At 34.2% G+C, this 6000-nt stretch overlaps 1 protein-coding gene across 1 annotated transcript in view; it reads left to right on the top strand.

Moving 5' to 3' along the window:
* Nucleotides 1-930: 930 nt before the first annotated feature.
* The window catches only part of LOC145806482 (MOB kinase activator-like 1A), a 43156-nt gene continuing 38086 nt past the window's right edge, over nucleotides 931-6000 (top strand). The window contains exons 1-2 of the mRNA XM_082903670.1: nucleotides 931-1979; nucleotides 3174-3339. The gene's annotated coding sequence lies outside the window, so the exon portion shown is untranslated. The remainder of the gene's footprint in view (nucleotides 1980-3173; nucleotides 3340-6000) is intronic.

Raw genomic sequence — 6000 nt, 5'->3', positions numbered from 1 at the left:
ATGTCACATCATCAATTGGTACATTAATTAATGCATATAATATTATTCTTATTTATTAGAATCACAATTCCAAAAGTAAACCACATGCAACCGAAATCAATACACAAAATGTCATTTTCTTGTATAAATTTTGTACTCTTTACTGTTGTTAAAAAAAAATCAGTGACTATTAATAACTTTTCTCAAAGTCCATGATTAAGTAATTCTCCCTTATTTTATTGGATTGTAGTCAGCATTGTTGCCAGTGAGTACGAACATGTGGGAGGCGCCTAATTGTCTATCAGGATCCAACGGTTCAAAATAAACCTAACCAAAACGACGTCGTTTTGGTTAGTAATTTAAAAAAAAAAAAAAAAAAACAACAACAACAACAAATAGAAATCAACTTTCTGGGTTTGATTTCACTAGTTCGTAGGAGAGTTGGAGAGAGAGAGAGAAGGGACAAAGCTTTGATTTTGAGTTGAGACTCTACTTCATTTTAGAAATCTTTTGATTCAAGTGGATAGTGAGTGGTTCTTGTTCTTGATCTATACACTAGTGCTTCACAAATCAGCCATTGATGATGATGATGAACATCCCTTGTTCAAGTCAGCCATGGAAGACCTTCTGTCACCGATTTCCTCCGCCGATCTCCATGTCCGTTGATCGGATCTGCTGATTTTGTTGCTCACTTTGATGATGATGATGATGATGATACAGATCTGAATCAATCTTTGGTGCTCGCACTATGGGATCTGTAAATATACATATATGCATATAGAAATACATATCTAAATCAATCTTTTGATGATGATGATAAAGATCTGAATCAATTTTATTATCGAATCGATTTAATCTTCTTCGCAGGGTCTGTAAATATATATATATATATATATATATGCATATAGAAATACATATCTAGATCAATCTTTTGATGATGATGATGATGATGATGATGATGATACAAATCTGAATCAATCTTATTATCGACGAATCGATTTAATCTTTTGAAGCCTCTTTCTTATTTTTTTCACAGGTTTTCTTCAATTTTTTGATGATGATGATGATACATATCTGAATCAATTTTATTATTGAATCAATTTAATCTTATTTTTTTATTTATTTAGATTTCACAATCAAAATCCATGATAATGATACAGTTTGAAGGCTCTTTCTCATTCTGTTCACATTTCTTCTTCAATCTTTTGATGATGATACAGATTTGAAACAATCTTATTATCGAATCGATTTAATCTTCTTTTTTTATTTATTTAAATCTCACAGATCAAAATCCATGATGATGATACAATTTGAAGCTTCTTTCTCATTCTATTCATATTTTTTTCTTTTTTCTTCATTATTTTTATTTTTATTTTTATAATTTTTGAGAATTAATTTCAACCTTTCATTCCATTAATGGGACACAAGTCGGATCCATCTCATTCACACTAGGGGATCTCTCTAACCCTAACGCCCTACTTCTTGTATCCTCCCAACCCAACAACGGCTATATTCACCACCGCCCCCGCCCAACGGTACATGTCTCTCACAAAATTGCAACGGTACATCTTTCTATCCTCCTCTCTCCTCATTACGATTAAGCTCTCACATCCGCTTTCTGCCTATCGCTCTCTGAAAAGTTTTGGTTAGGGTTTCTCTCTCTCTAGAATGGACAGTGGGAGTGAAGGGCTTCATCAGATGAGCTGCTAAGGAAATTTGCGGAAGGGGGTTCGGGATCCAAAGACAAGGCCACCGCGAAGAAAGAGCTTTCGCAGTTGGCAAAACGACGCCGCTACCACCGGAAAAAAATCACCGGAGAAAATGACGATGTGAGAGCCCCTCCACCTCCTCCTTAAGCCGCCGGGCCACCAGTTTGGTTGAGAGGAAATCGTTTCTTCCTGCTGTGGCGGCATCCACCCCACCCGGATGTCGTCTGCGCTGATTCGGCGGCTGGGGATTGGGAGGTCAAGAACATGTCCATTTTCGCCACAATTGACAAGGTTAGTAATTTTACATACATAATACGTGCTATATATTTACATATATACATATTAATTGTGCCAAATTTAGTTGTTTGAATTCTCAACTTATATCTGTAGAATTTGATTCTCTTTGTGTTATATATTCATTTTTGTGTTCAATTTGGCTTCTAAATTAGACTATTCCAAGGATGAGAATGTTCGAGATGGGTTAGTCAGAGGAATGTGGATTCTTAAGTTTTTGCCCTGGAAATTGAATACACGTCCCGAGAGTGCCCTGGAAATTTTTTATTCTTCTGATAAAAATAATATTAACTTCCATCTAAAGAAGATTGATTCTGATGCCATTGTTATTGTTGTTTTGAAAGGTATTAGTATAACTTAATTTCATAAGGCAATTACGTCAAATTTGAAACTTATCGCATAAATAGATGCATGTATGTATGTGTGACAACATAATGTGATTGATCAAAATAATAATAAAAAATAAAAATAAATAAAAAAACCCAAAAATTAATTAATTTGAAGTTCATTTTATTTTAATATTTGAAACGCGGGAAATGGGCTATACCGCAGGAAATGGTGCCTGAAATGGAGTCATCCTCCTTTGAGTCCAAGGAGGAAGAGACTTTCCCATGCTGAAATGGTTGGAATCTGTGTCCAATTTGCATTTAGAGGATATAGAAAACTGAGGTTAATGAATGATCTGATTGAGATTTGTAATCTTGGTATCTGAGTTCACTGCTGGAATTGGCCTACCACTTTTTGACATTAACTTAAATAAAACATTTATATGTACAACATTTATCATCACTTGTTTGTGTAGAGACACCGTCTTATAACATGACACCCAGATTTTTGAACAGTGCATAAAGAAGAAAAACTGCACCTTAAGTGGTCTGATTAGATAGGGATTTTACAAAAAGAGGCTGTTGTTTGTCCTCGTGGCCCATGCTCGATGCCGTTCCTATACAACATTTCTTTTTGAAAATATTGTTTTTGGTAATTTAATTTAAGACTCCCTCTCCTGTTAAGCTCATGGAGGGAGAGGACTTGATTACTTGAGCTTCTCATCTGTAGAGGCTCTTGATACTACCAGGTCACAAGGTCACTGGTAAATTCTGATTGTTTCCTTGTATAATATTTTGATACATGGAAGCCGTTATTTATCAATTTATATTCCCTTTCCTCATTGCTTGTCTCCTGATTTTTCAGCTTGTTCATCCGGCCTACCAATCCATGTTAGGACACATAAGGTCGGGAACTCTGGATAGATTCAAAGACGCATTTCATAAAGCTTTAAATAGAGGGGATGAGTTTTCTGTAGCTGCTTATGATTGCACTGAGTCTTTCACGTCTCTATTTGATGAAGGATGTGCAGGTATGGTTACTGATTTCACTATGTCATTTACAACTGTGAAATAAAAGGGTTTCGATTTACCAGTTTTAGATTTGTTTATTATCTGATTTGGTTTTTGTTTCAATAATTACTCATTTTATACCAATAATTCCACTCCTTTATTTATGTCAATTCTATTTTATTTTACAAATGCTATTGCTGCGATATGGGGGAAAAAAAGTGTTATAAAATAACATACTTTGTTGGAAGGGAATGTAATTTATGTTTAACACAATATTAGGGTTTAGGTTTCTGTGTACAAACTTTGTCAGCCTGAAAGGCTTCTTGTTCTTATTTGATTTTCATCAATATGGTTCATAATTACATAATTTTATGGCTCTTTAATCTCCACTATCCTTAATTACCATTATCAGTAATAGGGGTACTGCTATTTTAATTCAGATTGGTGATAAGATAATAGAAGTCCCTGGTTAATTTAACTATATAGGGGATTGCCAGTGAAGCATTTATATCATACTCATCCTCAGCACTAAATGGAAAGTTCAATCCAGTTTTTTAGCACAGTTTATGATGCATGTGTTAAAGTAGAAATATTTTTGTTTGTTTAGACAAGTACAAAAAGATTATTTACCTTATGATTGCTTTTGAAAGTGAACTTATGCTTCAACATATTCTATGAAACTATAGTTTGCATTGCTTTCATTTTAACTGCAGGCAAGTTTCACTTACGAGAATTTTCAAAGCATTTTTCTTATTGATGGTTTGTGAGAAGTTTTGGGTGTGTTTGGTTTGTGTTTTGTGATAAATTTTCAAAAAAAAATTTGGAGAGAGTTTAGAATTTTTTTTGGCTTGTTTGGTTGTATATTTTGAAAATAGTTACAGAGTTTGGGATGATTTGATATTTTGTTGTAGTTGAGTAGATGTGTGTGAGAGAAAAAGTGATTAAGAAGGAGAGAGGAGAGAGAAAAAGTGATTGATTGATGTGTAGGAGAGAGTGACAAACAAAATTTTGAAATTTTTTCTCAAAAATTGTATCTTGAGATACAAACCAAACAAGCCCTTTACGATTTGTTGAATTCTCAACTTGTATCTGTAGAATTTGTGTGAAAGTAATTTTTTCTTTCTTTGTGTCTGAAGGCAGTTTGCAAATATCTTTTATCTATGTCTTGGCTGTTTAATTATCAGTGTTAAGTATTTAAGAGCTTGTTTAGTACATGATGTATCGAGTTCTGTTCTTTTATTTTTTTAGCAAGAGAAAAAAAGCTTGAGATATATATTGCATGAGAAGAACAACATGCTTTGTCCTCTTTTTGATAACGAAGTCTATTTATTTCATCCATGAAAGCCATTGACTTCCATTCTTAAATGAATGATCAAGTTATGTTGGCTTTTATTAGTGGGAGCTTTCAGAGGCCAACTGTTAATGGTGGACTGTGGAAGCATATGTGCCTTTGTTACTGATTTGTCTGATGTAACTTATGCTGTATTTCCATTTGCATATGAAGTTGGCAACTAAGATGTAGTGACTTGTGACTCCTCATCCTTGTGTTGTTTCGTAAATAATCCCACATTTGGTATTGCAAAAGTTGCTCAGAATAGCTAATCCCACGTGACCCCTTTACCACCTGCATATGAGGGATAACTCTTTTGCATGTGAATGACTAAAATGCCTTTGTCTGGCTTACACATTCGGGGGTATTTATCTGCCTAATCCAAACCGAAATCAAACATAGCCAGTGTAAAGTGGTGACTGTGCTCCTTTTTTTGGCACCTTTCTAATATATTTACTTGTTAAAAAAAAAAGGGAAGAAGAAAGAGGAAGAAAGAAATGGGTTGGAGTCTTCAGTGATTTATTTTGGGTGTCTAGGAGCACAACAGGAGAATCTTTAATGGAGGTGTAGTTTTTATTTTGGAGTCGAAACATTTGATATTGAGCCCTTTTTGGGATTACTATTAGGAATCTCTCTCTCTCTCTCTCTCTCTCTTGATAAATACTATTAGGAATCTCTTTCTTTTGTTTCTTGATTGATTTGCTGAAAGAATTTAGCTTATGGGTTGATGTATAGTTTGGCCTTTTTCCCTCTTATGTAATTTTTGCGCGGGATTTCTCCTTATGTCTCGTTCTAGATTTTATCTACAAGGAAGAGGAAAATTCTCCTTCATTATTCCCCCTTGAGATACAACATGAACAAAATAAAATTGGTTGTCTTAAGGCTGGTCATGTTGAATTCTCAGACTATTTAATCTTGGATTAGAAAACTAAGGTTGTCATTGATTTAGTAGTACTGGAGGGCCAACACCAATCATTATATTGGCTAACAAGAATTTGAATCAAATGGAAATTGATTGGATGGGATTTTGGTGTGCTGAGAAGTTGATGTACAAATGCCTAGGAGGACTAGCTCCAACCTACAAATCACAATTGAAGAAACAATACCTATTGGGAGCAAATATCAATCATTTTATTCCTCCTTTGTGTCTGCTTAGCAAAATCATAGAAGAAATAATAATACATATTGGGAGCAACTAGAATGGAAAGAACCCTCCTTGTGTGACTTGACTACTTAGCAAAATCATAGAAGAAAAAATACATATGAAAGCAAGTCAAATCCAAACAAAGTATAAAGAAAAATCTTAGCCACAACATATCCAATTTTTTATAGGATAACTTTTGACTTGAAG

The sequence above is a fragment of the Camellia sinensis genome, chromosome 13 (genome assembly GCF_055761805.1).
Source record: "Camellia sinensis isolate YWXY chromosome 13, ASM5576180v1, whole genome shotgun sequence".
Taxonomy (NCBI): domain Eukaryota; kingdom Viridiplantae; phylum Streptophyta; class Magnoliopsida; order Ericales; family Theaceae; genus Camellia; species Camellia sinensis.
This window is presented reverse-complemented; position numbering and strand designations above follow the sequence as displayed.